Genomic DNA, 15,300 nt, shown 5'->3' on the forward strand with positions numbered 1-15,300 from the left:
GAAGGGGGGCTGGGCAGCAGACCGGGAACCTAGAGAATCTCTCCCAATAGGCCCTTCACTGGCACACTCTGGAGGTCTGGTGGAGTCTCTATTCTCTTACAAGAATCTTGTCAATTCTAAACTGGGGATTATTCTCTAACAGCTTGCGGTGAGTGCTAGTGAATGTATGCATGCCAGTGAGCTTGAGTGTGTGTCAGTGTTACCTTGTATATAGTGGGCTTATATGTGTGTTAGTGTGAGCTTGTGTATAGTGAACTTGAGTATAGTGAGCTTGAGTGTGTGTGTCGGTGTGAGCTTAAGTATAGTGAGCTTGAGTGTGTGTGTCAGTGTGAGCTTGTGTATAGTGAGCTTGTATCTGTTTCAGTGGGAGCTTGTGTATAGTGAGCTTGTATGTGTGTTAGTGTGAGCTTGTCTGTATGTCAGTGTGAGCTTGTGGATAGTGAGCTTGGCTGTGTCTGTGTGAGCTTGTCTATAGTGAGCTTGAGTGTGGGAGTGAGCTTTTGTCTGCATGTATATGTTAGTGAGCTTACATGTAGCTTGTGTGTAAGCGCATAAGTGAAATTGTTTGTAGTGAAATTATGTGTGAGCACATACGTGAAATTGTCTGTAATGAAATTGTGTGTGGTCAGCTTGTGTGTGTTAGATAGCTTGTGAGTATGAGCTTGCTTGTGTATTTGTGTTTGTGCCAGTGAGATTGTGTGTTGAATCAAATGGGTGGGATATTAAGATGCCACACCAATTTTGAAGCATATGTGAGCGTGGTTTGTGTGATGTTACACTGTTAGTGGAGGGTATGGGGCAGCAAACTATTGTTTGCCTAGGGCAACAAAAAACCTTGCACCGGCCCTGGCCATACGGTCTCAAAGACAACATAGGCCCAGCAAACCAATCTAGCTATTTGATACCACAACAAAAGCAATTCGGGAAATGGCTGTGTAAGTCTACAGAGAAAACATAAAACAAAACATAGTGTAATATTGTTACAAAATACAATATTCTGCGCGCAGCAATCGGTTGCACTCACTAGATTAAAGTAGGTATAAGCGCTCTTAGGGTTAAAGAAAATGTATTCAATAAAAATATATATAAATATATAAGCAGTCACCAATTCAGCATAGGATATGGATGCAGAAAAGTAGTCCTACGCATTTCGTTCGTTATGAACTTCCTCAGTTATTTTTATTTTGAAATTTGGTTATAAGTTGCTCTAAGGGTCTATACGTGGTGTACATATAGTTACAGATTTATGTAACAGTAATAATTTCTTGGTCCAATTTTTACGCTTTATATATATATATTTTTTCAAAGAGATGTTCCTTTAAGAATAAGAGACCTTTAACCCCTTAAGGACACATGACATGTGTGACACGTCATGATTCCCTTTTATTCCAGAAGTTAGGTCCTTAAGGGGTTAAATGGTGGAATTTCTAAGCTAAAGGTCCCTTAAGTTTGATAACTGGAACCTTTTGGTGTATTTATATAAGATTATTTTATTTTATATATTTTTCTTGTCTGACCATGTTTTGGTTCAGACTTTGATTTAATATATTTATAATTTTTTATGAGTAAATTAGTGACTAATGCCATTATTCAGTGTATATAATAAATGAAAGTAATTTAAACCACAGATAGTTAACATTTTTCTCTTTAGCAGAATTTGGCGGCTATAATTAGTTTCCTTTGCATTATACACACTGTGGCTGAGACTATCACGTCCGGTTGCTATGGAGACAACATCACTGGAACGCACATGAGTCTGTGACGTCACTTCCAGTTTCGGCGATGATGACGACTTCCGGTTTTCGCCGAAAAAGGGCGCTTTTTTCGGATTGGAATGGTGAGAAACAGCTGATGGAGGTGGTTTCCTCCTCCAATTAAAGAAGAAAAAGGATCTACACCCACTGAATCCACCAATGAACTTAAGGGATTAGCCCTATTTAAGGACACAGGGAGGGGGGGTTGTTTTAGGATATGTTCATTTTGTATTTTGTATTTATACATGGTGATTATTTTATTGCGGTCCCTGAGGAAGTTCATAACGAACGAAACGCGTAGGACTACTTTTCTGCATCCATATCCTATGCTGAATTGGTGACTGCTTATATATTTATATATATTTTTATTGAATAAACTTTCTTTAATTTTTTAAACCCTGACCTGTGGATGTCTTTTGGTGGAATAAGAATTTGGAGGTGAACAGAAGGATTGTTTGGCCCCCAATTATACCTGGGGAGTCACCCTAAGAGCGCTTATACCTACTTTAATCTAGTGAGTGCAACCGATTGCTGCGCACAGAATATTGTATTTTGTAACAATATCACACTATCTTTTGTTTTATGTTTTCTCTGTAGATTTACACAGCCATTTCCCGAATTGCTTTTGTTGTGGTTTCTTATATATGATATAGGTCGTTTTTTGGGTAACGACCTAGGGAGGCTGTTATACGTCATTTGAAGCTAAGTATTATCATTTGTTATATTTTATTTTTTGCACTATTTGTATCCTTTGGTGATATATTTGTTTGCAATCTAGCTATTTGCAATGTGTAAAAACAGAAATGGCAAGTTCTATATTTAGCACTGTAACTTTCCAAAACCCCATAAAACCTGTAAATGGGAAGGTACTGTTGCACTCATGAGACATCGCTGAACACAAATATTCGTATTTGAGAGCAGTCAAATGTATAATGACCCTGTAACTTTCCAAAACACTACAAAACCTGTAAATGGGGGGCATCGTTGTACTAGGGGGGACATAACAGCATAGAAATATGTGTTTTATTGCAGTAAAAGCTAACAGATTTATGGCATTCCTAGTTAAAATGTCATGCAGAACTTGGATAATAACAATTCTTCTACTTTTTTTTAGAATGTATTCATATTTTTATGTTTCATATATGAATATTTTATATAAAATAAAAGTTCTCTTTCTCTGGCACAAAATGATATATAATAAGTGTGGGGGCACTTAATATGAAAGAGGTAAATTTTGGTTGAACAGACATGTAGTCAAATTACAGGTTTTGTGTTGATCAGAAATTGTATACCTGCCTCTGTCCTTAATGGGTTAGGTAAAGTATAAATGGTAATGTTCCCACTGTGCACACCAATGACTCCAAACCAGCTACTGAACCTGAAGGTTGTTTTTTCTTAATTCCCGTAGTTTCAAATTACTACTTTTCACTGCATGGAGGCTAAAACTTTATAATCCTGACTCTCATGATAAAGACTACATCTCCCGTGAGTCACCATTCTGGTGTTTAGCCAATCAGAGCTCGGCGTCGCGTTTACTGGCGTCACCCTGTCTCTATAAATAGCAGCGGGAGCAGGCAGACGGTCTTTCAGTCGCAGCATGGCAGGGTGGAGTGTGGTTGTCGGGTCCGCCTCATGTCTCTTACTCTATTCTGTGAGCCGGCTTGGTTATGGCTAGGTATGTCTACCATCTCTGTATATGTAAGCAATGCTGGCCCGGTCAGCATTAATTCCTGATGCAGTGCCGAGTACTGGCTGCGGTTATGAATCACGTGGCGCGCAGTATACTTGGCGCTGTCCTAGTTTGTTGATAACTCACTGTATTCTAGTGTCTGACATGGTCTTGCAGCTTTGTTACTAAATGTAGTAATCAAACTAGAAACCTATAGAATGCATTATATTTGTCATGCTATGCCTACAGGTATACTCGGCGCTGTGTTAGCAATGGGGCAATGTACCTTCGTCATCCACGTTTTTTTGTTTATTTAAATGGTGTCTGCCCTTATTCTAAGAACTCTGTGCCACCTATCAGAACACGTTCTGTGTGGGTTTATTTATTTATTTTTTTAACTAAATGTAGCCCATAAATGCCTGTGGTTTGGGGACGTGACATAGCTATGTTCTGTTTATGTAACTGTTTTATATGTTCATTACTGCCCCAATTTAAAGTCAGGCCATGACAGTTTTGTAGACCTTCTTAGTGTACCCCCTGACTAAGGGGCTGTTAAGGATCATGAAATAACATCAATTTGGCAAAGCTTTCCTAAGACGAACTTAAATAGCTAGAATCAATCTCTTGATAAATGTCAAATCTTTAACTCTGCATCTTTTTTAGGTCACTTGTCTGGAAACAAAATGACTTAATTGCCTGTGAAGGTTAGCATTGGATTACAGAACTCGTGTGGAGCCAATGGACTACATAGCTGGGATTTCGTATCCAGGTATGTGTTCAGCTTATAATGGTCCCGTACATGTCGGTGCATTAAGTGCCATACATCCTCCTTAATTGCATTTAAAACTGCATTATATTGCATAATCATGCTTTCAGGGAAGCAGAAGGGAGTTACCCCAAATAAATATAACTCTGAAAATCGTAACCCTTTCATAAAGTGATAAGATTTCTTTTAAGTGGATTTCACCAGCTCTTGAAGATTTTAAATATTTATTGAGACTTTTTGTGAAATGTGACATTCTTACTGTCAATGTCCTAAAAAAAGTAGGGAGTACTGTCACTTACATGAATCCAGCGCCAATGTTCTGAAGTGTTGGTGCTTCTTTTCCCCAACCTCAGAGGCTTAATGCACATGCACAGAAAGTGCCATGTTCACATCATGACTACTCTATAGGAAAGCATTGAATAAATTCTTTACTTTGTGGTTTTGGTGAACGCTTGATGTCATGTGGTGAGGATATTCAATATGTACAATTGCGGGGTTAAACTGACAGAGGCACTGAACCCAGACCACTTCAACAAGCTGGTGTCCCTTTAAAAATTTTAATAACACAACATCAAATTGTGCTTAATATACTGGTCTGTAAAAGGGACGTGTCTGGGAAAGCTTCTATAATATACAACTTACAGATTGTTGAGACCTGTTTGGCTGTGATGACAACTTGCCCTCACTGTGAACTTGTTCTGTGATGAGAATACCACTGTACTCAACTCTGTCTGAGCCATACAGTAGCACATGATATTATGTATTGTAACATAAATAAGATGTTAAACAATTTATTTTTGTTTTCCAGAATGTCTTCTGTCTACTCTGGTCTTTTTGCAAGAATGATTAAGGTATGGATTACTTGAGTCTACCATGGCTATATATTCACCCCTTGGTCTGATAATGATGACAAACTTGCCCTCACTGAGAACTATGTTCTATAATGAGAACTCCAATCGTACTCAAAGCTGAAACAGACCAAGGGAAACTCTAAATGTGCTCTTGATTTAGAATGCAGTCTTAAATCATGACTTTCACTTCATATATATATTTTTTTCTTTGCTTGAGTGATACTCTGCAGATAGCATTAACCTTGTCTAACTTAAAGAATACAATCTGTTGCATCCCATATGACAATGTGAAATGTCTGTTATATAATTCTCACGATTTAAAAAAAAAGTGTTTATGCACACTTGTAATGACTGGTAAAATTTTTTTTTTTTTAGGTTATCAAGGTGTGAAGAAAATATCTGACTTGGTCAAAGAGCATAATGATCTGCTACATTTGGAAAATCTGAGTGAGGGGGAAATTAGATGCAAGCACATGATCCACATGTACTGAACACATATTTAATGCTCTTATGGTCTCTGAACCATGACAAATAAAAGATGATAAACTAAGTGTTCTTTGCTTTTTTTTAATTGAACTTGAATGTGATATTTTAATGTTAAGGCTTGCTTTCAATAGCTCTGAAATGGACATCTTGGTTGCACTATCAAACTGTTTAAACTAGGTTGAGAAGTTTAATAGGCTGCTCTTGTTAATACTACCAACATTATTCAGTTGGCTTTACAATGCGTGTTCATGACTTGATTGGTGTTACTATGTATAAGATGATCATATGCCGGTTATAAACTCCACTAGCCTATATCCTGGTGCCTTTGCAGCGTCTGAACACTTGTTTTACAGCTGGAACAAGATTGAAGAACTGATGTATGTTAACATGTTTCTGTTGGGTCTCTAGACGTCTGTCAGTTGCCAAATAAGTGTACTGCAAAACTTGGTGTGCAACCATGAAACAATCTGGCAACTCACAGCTGAGAAGGGACATCATTGTTTGTGGTGCTACTGAAGATATTGGGTGGCAACTTATTCTTACACACATGCAGTCCCAGAAAAGCAGATGTGTTGGAGCACAAAAGCAATATTAAACAAATGGAGGTTATTTAGTTTCCAAAATGGCCATGAGAGTTAAGCCCACCTGCCATGTCAAGGCAAACCTCTCAGGTGGGTCCTACACTAACCTTTTACCTTGCTTCCTTGAGCTTCTTGCAAATATCTCTAATCAGACACTGTTTTTTAGTATATAGATCTTTAAGGAACTAGGGATGCACCAAAACTTCAGTGTTTTCCTATGGGGATACTGGCAAAGCTGGAAGTAGCTCTAGTGGCTGTCTTGTAGGCTATCACTAGAGAAGGACTTAACCATGCAAGGTAATTATTGGGAGTTGGCACCCAGACCTCTTAAATGAGCTGAAGTGGAGGGTGCCCATTAAGATTTAGAAAATAAACACCTAGTAGAAGCAGTCTTAATTTCAAGTTCTATAGATGAAGTTTTGTGAGATACAAACATGGCATGCAGTGCATCTTGCTCTAGAGAAAAATAACATGTTTGGTGCAAGTAACTATGCTGGAGTAGAGAATTCCAGCTGCCTCTGTGACATCTATAAACCTGAAGGTAAAGTGCTTAAATTGGGCTAATGGTTCATTGCTAGTATTGTAAAGCGCTACAGAAACTGTTGGCGATAATTGTGTGGGAAGGTAAGCCCAGTTGCCAGCAGGTACAGCTAGGCTGTATGAAAGGGTTAACATCTAAGGGCACTCAGCATGCCATGAATTGTAAAGAATAGAGTAAAATAAACAAGTGAATAACCATTCACAATGAAAGGCAGTGCAGGCTGCAATTATAGTATTACTGCAGTTGTGGATCCCACAGCTGCAACAAACTGGCAAATGCCGTCAGGGTCCCAGGAACTGGCAGCAATGTTGGTGGAGGATATGGCTCTAGTGTTGGTCAGCAACCCCAGTGTGTGAAGGATGTTGGTAATTTCTAAGGCCTTGTAAACTTCTAAGTCCCAGCACAGTCATATTACAGGCATGCAGTCACACACAGTTGGACATATGGTCACTTTATAGGCAGACAGCCACACACCGTTACAGACAGATGGTCATAAACTCACACAGGCAGTTACCCCTTTCCATTATGGGCTCTGACGGGGAGGAAGTGGAGGCACTGTAGTAGAGTTGTTGGGAAAGCAGGGACTACTTCCTCCTTTCCTCTCAGTGTGCAGCAGTAACCATGCAGTGGGTTCAGGTCACATTTAGCTATGCCCCCCACTGCCCATATTCGGTTCCTCTCTGGTTGACCTGGAGGATAAGGGATCCTCAAGCTAGGGCCTGTGTGGCAACGCTACATAGCACAACCTGCAGGGTAGGGATGCTGTGTGAACCTATCACTTGGGGCTGCACAGCTCTTACAGCCCGAAGGCTAGGCTCCTTTTAAGAAGTATTGAGCGTAGGATTGTGTGCCAGTTAGTTTAGGGAACTTAATCATATTCTCCTTTCTATACATTGCATTCAGAAAGTATTCTGATCTAATTTTTTTCACTTTAAAAAAAAAAAAAATTAAATCTTGCAGTCTTGTGCTCCAAAAGGTTAGAGAAACTCCATAGTTTGCCCTTCGGTAAAATAGTTTTTGCTCACTTGTGCCAAGCATATCAGACTAATCCCACCTGTTAGGGCAGTATAAATAAAATGCCAGCAAGTTCTCCATGCACGAGAAATACAGCAACCTCAGATGATTGTTTCGGCCTTCATTGGGCCTCGTCAGTGAGGTGTAGCTGATACCCCTCTAAGCACAGTGAGCACGGGCTCCCCATCTGGATTACCGTTTTATCTTGGTGAGAGACAAGTTCATTTATATTCTCTTGCACCCTAATTTGAAAAAAAATTTGAAGGGAGAGAATAACTAAGGCTGGAGATATAGAAATGGCATGAACCAAGTAATATAATACAGAGTATATGCAGAACAAGAAAAATCTAGCCTAATGTTTTAAAATACAACCTTTATTATCTATTTAATAAAAGACATCCGTAAAGTACAAACTTAAATCTAAACACAATATATTGTCATAATATTAGCATCAAGATATCGGATAAATCAAACTCTGACTCTGACACCGGTAATCCCATAGTAGATCACTAAATGTCCCCATACTTGTTAAAAAACCTAAGGAAGAAATATATATGTATATCCTTTAATTTGTAAAGATTATATACTAAATATCGATATGTATGTATAACCTCTAAAAGCGGAGGTAAAGCGATGCAAGCTTGAACAGTTAGAAGACTAGATAATAAAAAGGGAGAGAGATGAAAAGGGGGGAGGGGATAGAGAAAGTACGATACAGAGCTAATCTATACTGATACCCTCTTCCCCCTAACCTTTCTATATCCTAAGGCTACAAATGTAACTCGGCAAAATATAATCAATGTTATAGTATAACTTGGGAAAAAGGAAACATAGTTTCTAGCCCGAATATGTTGATAAAGCGTAACTTCTATGATAGCAGTTCGTAAAATTGGTTATAGTATGGCCAGGAGGTGGCAGTATAACCACACTAGAATAAATTAACAAACTGACTAAATGTTGCTAAGTGATTAATCACACAATATATACAGCGCTAAACATAAAAAAAAAAAGATATATACATATGTACATATGGTGGTAGCGCTAGAGCTGAGTTGCAACAGTAGAGTGCTTTCTAAGGCTCCTGTCCGGAGTCTATAGAGGTAGAGACAGGGTCGGATTAACATAGGGGCTGAGCCTAAGCCCATGGAAAAGTTGCCAGGTATTTCTCAGAAGTATTTCTCAGGTATTTGAGGCTGCCTAGCCGGTGCCGGTATTGCAGTAATACTGGCAATACAAATGTCAGTCTCAGTATAAACTGAGATTATTTTGCAATACTAGCGTCGGCCAGTAGGGGTTGCTGTTTGTGTGGAGAGAGGCAGGGATAAGAAGTTACAGTTCTCCCTCCCTGCCTCTCTCTACTCACTGATCCACGGGGTGCTGCTCTGCACAGGGAGTCCAGACAGCAGCTCCGAGCCTGCAGAGACAGCTCAGGTAAGTGAGGGATGGGGAAAAGGCTGCAGGGAGACATGGGGACACTGGGAGACACTAAGGTCACTGGAAGACATTGGGACACAGGGAGACATAGGGACACTTGGTGACACTGAGACTCTAGGGGGCACTTAGAGACCTGGGGATACTGACAGACTAGAGGAAACTGTGAGACATGGGGACAGTGAGAGACTGGGAGAAATGGGGACCCTGAGTCACTATTGACACAGTAGCCCCATGTCTCTTAGTGGCCCCCTAGTCTCTCATTGTCCCCATGTCTCCCAGTAAGTGTGCCTACTGTCGGTGTCCCTAGTCTCCCAGAGTCCCCTAGGGACACTGGGGAAAATGGGGACCCTAAGGCACTAGGGACACAGTAGCCCCATGTCTCCCAGTGGCCCCTAGTTTCTCAGTGTCCCCATGTCTCCCAGTCAGTGTCTCAGTGTCCCCATATGGGGACATGGGAATACAAACACTATGGGACACTGGGCGACATGGGGACACTGAGACACTAGGGGACACTGGGCAATTTTGAGACCTGGGAGCTATGGGGCACTCCCAGTGTCCCATGTCTCCCAGCCAGTGTCCCTAGTATCTCTATGTCCCTGGTGTCTCTCAGTGTCCATAGTGTGCCAGTGTCCCTAGTCTTCCAAAGTCCCCTTGTCTCCCAGTATCTCAGTGTCCCCTGGTATAAAATAAATAAATCTCAGGCATTCACTGTGATATATTTAAGCAGTTTTTTTGGATACTGCAATGTTTTGACCTGTACCCAGGTCTTTATCAAGTCTCCAGTGTCCCCTATATATCACAGTGTCCCCTGTGTTTCACAGTGTCTCAGTGCCCCATGTCTCCCAGTGTCCCATGTCTCCTCGTGTCTTAAAGTCACCCAGTGTCCCCATGTCTCTCAGTGTCCCCAGGTCTCCCAGTGTTCCATAGTATCTCAATGTCTCCCAATGTCTCTCAATGTTCCCTAGTGTCCTAGTGACATGGGGACACTGGAAGACATGGGGACACAGACACTAAGGGACTGGGAGACATTGGGACACTGGGAGACATGGGGACATTGAGATACTATGGGACACTGAGACACTTGGGGACACTGGAAGACATTCCCCATTTTTGGGTATGTTCGCCCATTTCGGCAGTTCTGTTATGTGATTTGCGTCAGTGGCCCATCCTTTTACCCCATCCATAGACTTCCTGCTTTACTGGATACTGCTGTTAGGGGGTATGGATTTACTTGAAACTCTTAATTTGACTCATAACTCTCTGATTGGTTACTTAATCCACCAATCAGAGTGTTATGAGTCAAATTACACAGCGTGGGAAAATTAACTTTCCCACGCTATGTAAAATGACACAGAGCACTCTGATTGGTGGATTTCAAACCAACCAATCAGAGTGCTGTGACAGGTAAATGTAGAGACTTACCTGTCAGTCTCTTCATTTACCTGTCAGAGCACTCTGATTGGATGGCTTAAACCCACCAATCAGAGTGCTCTGAGCCTAATTGCGGGGCAAGGCTTTATAAGCCTTCCCCCGCCCTGCAGAGCTCAGTCTGCGCGGAGCCCTCCATGGGTGAAGATGGATTATTATTTGTTTGCGCTCGTTTTTTTTTTTATTGCGTCGGTTATTATGGATTTTTATTTGGCCTGAAAAAAAAAGATTTTAGAAGAAAGAAAACATCGAATGGTAAGTTTATTTTTACAGGTACTTAGTTAAATGGTCCCCCCTCATTATTTTTAGGGTGAGGGGGGTAGGTAGGATTTTTTGGGGGAGGGGGTGACTAGGTGTTTGGGAACCCCTAGTCACCTGGGGGGAGGGGGGTTAAATTTTCATTTAGGGCCCCCACCCACCGCTCAGGGCCCCCACCCACCGTGAAGTTCCGAAGTGTTCAAGTGCCGAATTGATGAAATCCCGAATTTCGGAATGCCGAACCGAAACGAATATTTTCCCCATGCACATGCCTACTGGCAAATCCTCTCTTGTCACCGTCTTCCACAGTTCGCGTGGAAGTAACTTGACAACCACTACATCCCCATTAAGAACTCGGTTTCTGGACACTACACCATCAATAAACATGTCCCTTTGTCCAGGCGGTGATGGCAGAAATGCCTCATGAAACTTCTGGGGATTAATCCGCAGAGAACCCTGTATCAACTGGCCCCGCTTCAGCCCTGCAGACACTCCTTCCTTTGCCATGTTTTTTATCAGAGCTGGAGCCAATATTTCGATTTGCACCTCTTGGATATCAAGTCTGCACCGGGCTCATTATATATTCTGTACTCTGCATTGTCTCAGTTTGTGACTCTGATACCTGTCAAGGCTGTTTTTCTGTTAAATATATTTGCAATCGTGTCACAACATCACTTCTCCCTACACCACTAGATTTCATATTTTCATATTTTTCAATTGAATTTGTATATGGGGATTAGTAGTGGTTTGAGGCATTACAGTAACAATATTTTTGTTATGCAGAGGAATACAATTGCAATAAAATTTTAATAAAAGAACATAACACTTGAGCTTGCATCATAGCATTAACACTATCATTTATTTCTACTGTACCAACATAATCTGTGGTGCTATTTGCATTGCTTAAAGGGACACTATAGTCACCTGAACAACTTTAGCTTAATGAAGCAGTTTTGGTGTATAGAACATGCCCCTGCAGCCTCACTGCTCAATCCTCTGCCATTTAGGAGTTAAATCCCTTTGTTTATGAACCCAAGTCACACCTCCCTGCATGTGACTTGCACAGTCTTCCATAAACACTTCCTGTAAAGAGAGCCCTATTTAGGCTTTCTATATTGCTAGTTCTGTTTAATTAAGATTTTCTTATCCCCTGCTATGTTAATAGCTTGCTAGACCCTGCAAGAGCCTTCTGTATGTGATTAAAGTTCAATTTAGAGATTGTAGTAATTTAGGTGACTATAGTGCTCCTTTAACAAAATGACAAACAGAAACAGATTTATGAAGTACTTTTGAGAAACTTGTCCATACATAAGATTACAATTTAAGGGGAAATGTGGACAAACACAATGTACAGATAAAGTTGTACCTTTTTTATTATACTTACTTGTCATCAATTTTTAATATATATGTATGTGTCAGGTGTGAAAATTTAATTAAATGTAGAAATCCACACCACTTTAACGTGGAACTGAGTGTCTCCATCTTAGCTCCCTGTCAATCATTAATAAAAGCTCTGTCCTTTGTGCCTGGCAAGATAAGGAAAGATTAAACAATGTTTCTATTTCTCCTCTTCATTTGCATTGGTTGCCCTGTTTGTGCCTGAACCAAAGTGGATTGTGATGTGCTGATTCTGCTGAACTTTAAAGCAGCTGTCACTGTCAGGGGTCTTTGTATAATATGCAAAGACACCCAATGGTGACTGATATTGTGGGTGTCTATGGGAGGAAGGGGAGTTTATACTTACCTGATCCTGACCCTCACAGCCAGGGCCGGGCCTTAGGGGTGTCTGAGCTGTGCATCCACACAGGGCGCGTTAAAGCAGGGGGCGGAATGCGGCCGACACATCTCACACACGACCAGGTTACAGCTGTGCAGGGGGAGCTAAATCAGGTACCCGGGTGGAGGATGAATTATTCTCCACCCAGGACTATTAAAGAAAATAGGATGGCAGGGTGGAGGCAGGGTTAAATGCCTGCAGATGCAGAGCTAAAAGCTCCCATAAGCTCCTGGTAACTGCTGCACAGGAAGAGGGAAGCACAAAGGAGTCCCTGCTTCAACAACAACTAGACCAGGGGTCCTCAAACTATGGCCCACAAACCCGGCCCAAGCATTGAGGGCCACCCGATGGGCCCTATATCTTCATGGGCCTGGTCAGCACTGCAGCCGTGCAATAGCGCGAATGGGCCCTGTTAAATTGCAGCCGCAAAGTAGTGCTGGGAGGAAGTGATGGCCGGTGGTCACTTCCTCCCAGCTCCCTCCACTCGGGAGGGAAGAAAGACAGGCGACGAGGATGGAAGAGCAGGGCCGGCGCGTCCATAAGGCACAGGCGGCCGCCTTAGGGCGCACCGGCTCTGGGGGCGCAAAATTCCAGTGACCGGCAGGAGGGAAGTGCTCCCTCCTGCCTGGTCACCTCCTGGATCCCCGGAGCTGCTGCGCGGCGTGCGGCTGAAGTGAATTAGGAGGCGGCGAGGGAGCTCTCTGATCTCTCTGACCGGCTCCCGCAGCATCAGAAAACAGCCTGCGAGGGAGCCGGTCAGAGAGATGAGAGCTCCCTCGCCGCCTCCTAATCAACTTCAGCCGCACGCCTCCCAGCAGCCTCACTGGACCACCAATGAGAGACCCACGCCAGCACTCCAGGTAGGGAGGCTGGGTGGGACATTTAAATGTAATTTATTATTAATTACTGTGTGTGTGCATGTGAGTGTATGTGTATGTCAGTGTGTATGTGTGTGAGTGAGTGTGTGTCTGTCAGTGTGTGTGTAAGTGTGTCTATGAGTTTGTGTGTGAGTGAGTGTGTCTGTCGGTGTGTGTGAGTATGACAGTGTGTGTGTGCGCATGTGAGTATGTGTGTCTGTCAGTGTGTGTGTGTTCGAGTATGTGTCTGTGAGTTTGTGTGTGTGTGTGTGTGTGAGTATGTATTTTTCTGTATGCATGTCTGTATGTATGTATCTGTATGACGGTATGCCTCTGTATGTATGTATGTGTCCGTATGCCTGTATGTCTTGTACGTATTTTTCTGTATGCATGTATGTAACTGGATGTATGTTTGTCTCTGAATGTCTGTATACATGTCTCTGTATGCATGTATGTAACTGTATGCCTTTATGTCTCTGTATGTATGTATGTGTGTGTATGTGTGTCTCTGTATGCCTGTATGTCTTTGTATGCATGTTTCTGTATGTATGTATGTGTCTGTATGACGGTATGCCTCTGTATGTATGTATGTGTCTGTATGACGGTATGCCTCTGTATGTATGTATGTGTCTGTATGCCTGTCTATATGTATGTGTCTGTATGACGTTATGTCTCTGTATGCATGCATGTATCTGTATGTGTGTATGTCTTTGTATGTATGTATGTATGTATGTGTCTGCATGCCTGTATGTCTCTGTATGTATGTTTCTTTATGCCTATATGTCTGTATGTATGTGCCTGAATGTCTTTGTATGTATGTTTCTGTATGCCTGTCTGTATGTATGTGTCTGTATGACGGTATGCCTTTGTATGCATGTATGTCTTTATATGCCTGCATGTCTCTGTATGCATGTATGTCTCTGCTTGTATGTCTCTGACTGTATGTCTCTGTATGATTATTGCTGTCTTTGTATGACAGTGTACCTGTATGACTTTGACTGTGTGACTGAAAAATGATGCCTGTGTGCCTGTGGCTTGGGAGGAAAGACACACAGGTGTGTAACTAAAAATCCTAGCACCGGCCCTGTGGAAGAGCCCCGCCTACTCCCATCAGCAACAGTCACCCTCCTGCAAAAAAAAGTAAGAAAAATTAGCTACGTATGTCAGTGTTTGTATGTATGTCAGTATGTGTATGTATGTCAGTATGTATGTATTTCAGTATGTATGTATGACTGTCTGTGTGTATTTCAGTGTGTGTGTGTATGTATTTCAGTATGTATGTATATGTACTTCAGTATGTATGTCTGTTTGTGTGTGTGTGTGTATGTATGTGTTTGTATTTATGTGTATGTATGTCAGTATTTCTGTGTGTGTATGTATCTGTCTGTGTGTGTCTGTATGTATGTGTTTGTATGTGTATGTATGTCAGTATGTATGTGTGTATGGATGTCCTTTATACGTGTTTGTGTCTGTACGTATGTTAGCATGTGTCTGTGTGTCTGCATATGTCTATGTGTCTGTTTCAGTAAGTATAGGAATTCGTTCAAATTTTTTTCAAACTATAGTCCGGCCCCCAACACTTTCTGAGGGACAGTGAACTGGCAACCTGTTTAAAAAGTTTGAGGACCCCTGAACTAGTCCATAGCTGCACTGCCTCCACTACTCCCTTCCAGCCATAATGGAAAGAGGTGTGTGTGTGTGACTGTCTGTGTGTGTGTGTGACTGTCTGCCTGTCTGTGTGTGTGTGTGACTGTCTTCCTGTATGTGACTGTCTGTCTGTGACTGTCTGTCTGTGACTGTGTGTGTGTGACTGCCTGCGTGTGTGTGTGTGACGATCTTCCTGTGTGTAACTGTGTGTGGATGTCTGCCTATGTGTGGCTGTAA

General features: G+C 41.8%; 1 long non-coding RNA gene and 2 other non-coding genes across 3 annotated transcripts; all 3 read left to right on the forward strand.

The window, feature by feature from the left end:
* Positions 1-3,335: 3,335 nt before the first annotated feature.
* On the forward strand, positions 3,336-5,048 carry LOC134591508 (uncharacterized). The gene is made up of 3 exons (XR_010088282.1): positions 3,336-3,429; positions 4,087-4,192; positions 4,998-5,048. It is a non-coding gene; the product is annotated as an uncharacterized LOC134591508 (long non-coding RNA).
* On the forward strand, positions 4,848-4,930 carry LOC134576778 (small nucleolar RNA SNORD103/SNORD85). The gene has a single exon (XR_010085871.1). It is a non-coding gene; the product is annotated as a small nucleolar RNA SNORD103/SNORD85 (small nucleolar RNA).
* A 37-nt stretch (positions 5,049-5,085) lies between the features above and the next one.
* On the forward strand, positions 5,086-5,167 carry LOC134576771 (small nucleolar RNA SNORD103/SNORD85). Its single transcript, XR_010085870.1, has one exon. It is a non-coding gene; the product is annotated as a small nucleolar RNA SNORD103/SNORD85 (small nucleolar RNA).
* Positions 5,168-15,300: the final 10,133 nt, after the last annotated feature.

Source organism: Pelobates fuscus, chromosome 1 (genome assembly GCF_036172605.1).
Source record: "Pelobates fuscus isolate aPelFus1 chromosome 1, aPelFus1.pri, whole genome shotgun sequence".
Classification (NCBI taxonomy): Eukaryota; Metazoa; Chordata; class Amphibia; order Anura; family Pelobatidae; genus Pelobates; species Pelobates fuscus.